This window comes from Mauremys mutica, unplaced genomic scaffold (assembly GCF_020497125.1).
Source record: "Mauremys mutica isolate MM-2020 ecotype Southern unplaced genomic scaffold, ASM2049712v1 Super-Scaffold_100125, whole genome shotgun sequence".
Classification (NCBI taxonomy): Eukaryota; Metazoa; Chordata; order Testudines; family Geoemydidae; genus Mauremys; species Mauremys mutica.
The window spans coordinates 68,513-69,965 of record NW_025423274.1 but is presented as its reverse complement, the minus strand read 5'-3'; the positions used below and the strand labels follow the sequence as shown (position 1 = coordinate 69,965).

Below are 1,453 nucleotides of genomic sequence, written 5' to 3'. Positions count from 1 at the left end.
CCATGTGGATTAGACAAAGTGAGTGGGGGAAGCTCCATGGCTAATGAAAACCGATGCTCTGGGTGAGGTCTGAACTCATAACCCCAGCAGTGCGCCTCCCTCACCAACCAGGTGTGCCCCTGTAGGTGCTTCATACACAAGCTTGGGAAGTAGGGTAGTTACCTGTGTCTGTGATTAACCACTTTGGTGACCTAATTGAGAGGCTGATGGTCCAAACCCAGGTGAAGATAGAGGTAGTTTTTTTTTTTAGTGATGAGACTCCAGTACATCTTAACAGGCAGTAAAACGCCTCGATTCTGGTTTAGCCTCATTGGGCAAGCATAAGTGGTGTTTTTGCCAGATGCATTGGTGGTATAGTGGTGAGCATAGCTGCCTTCCAAGCAGTTGACCTGGCTTCAATTCCCAGCGAATGCAGGAATGTGATGTTTTCTCTGCTGGGAATTGGTTTAATTTCAGTCACGTTGTATCAGTTTAGCAAGGGAATGAGAGAATCAATGTGCTGCAGGTCATTAAACACCCAGTGGAGGAAGAAAGGGGCGGGACTATACAATGAGCAGGTGGAGTCATCCTGGTATTACAATGTTTGGTTTATATATTTTTTTTTTTCCTTTACTTCTCTCTCCCTTTTAGACTCAGAGCCCTTAAGGTCAGAAGGGACCAATGTGATCATCTAGTCCGACCTGCTGCACCTCGCAGGCCAAAAGACCCCACCCACCCACCCACTCCTGTAATAGACCCGGGAGGGGAGGCAGCTCTGTGCACTGCCCCTACCCCAGGCAGCACATGGGGCCCTCTGCTCCCCTCCCCCAATGGGTGTGCAGAGATGTGCCAGCAGCACTGAGGTGGCTCCCTGCCCACTCTGCCTCTGTCCCTCCGTGCCACTCCCAGAAGTGGCCGGCATGTCCCAGCATCCCCTGGGGCGGGGGGGGGGCTCCATGCACTGCCCCTGCACCAAGTACCAACTCCGCAGCACACAGTGGCCAGGAACTGCAGCCAATGGGAGCTCTGGGGGCAGCACCTGCAGGCAGCGGAACACAGAGACCCCCCCTGGCATGGCCCACCTAGGACCTGCTGCCAGAGGGTTGTGTGTACCGGTCACTTTGGGAGCTGCACTGCCCGGGGTAAGCGCCACCCCTCCTCTACCCCAAGCCCCTCCCCCAGCGCAGAGCCCGCACCGCGCACCCAAACTTCCTCCCAGAGCTTTGCTTGTCTTCCTTTCACCCAGAACCATCCTTCTTCTCCTGGGCTGGAAGTAGCCATCCCTGGGAAGCCAAGACGCAGGCACAGGATTCTACCTCCCAGCAGCCAACCGCACCTCCCCAGGCTTTGCAGAACGACTGGTGGTGCTCTACTAACCTCACTTAGCTGCACTAAGGCACTTAGCTTCTGCCCTGCCTTCCTCAGATCAACTTTCCTCTTTTGCCCCATTCCCGCCTCACTTCTTCCTTTGGCA

At 54.9% G+C, this 1,453-nt stretch overlaps 1 non-coding gene across 1 annotated transcript; it reads left to right on the top strand.

The window, feature by feature from the left end:
• Positions 1–342: 342 nt before the first annotated feature.
• TRNAG-UCC lies at positions 343–414 on the top strand. The gene has a single exon. It is a non-coding gene; the product is annotated as a tRNA-Gly (tRNA).
• Positions 415–1,453: the final 1,039 nt, after the last annotated feature.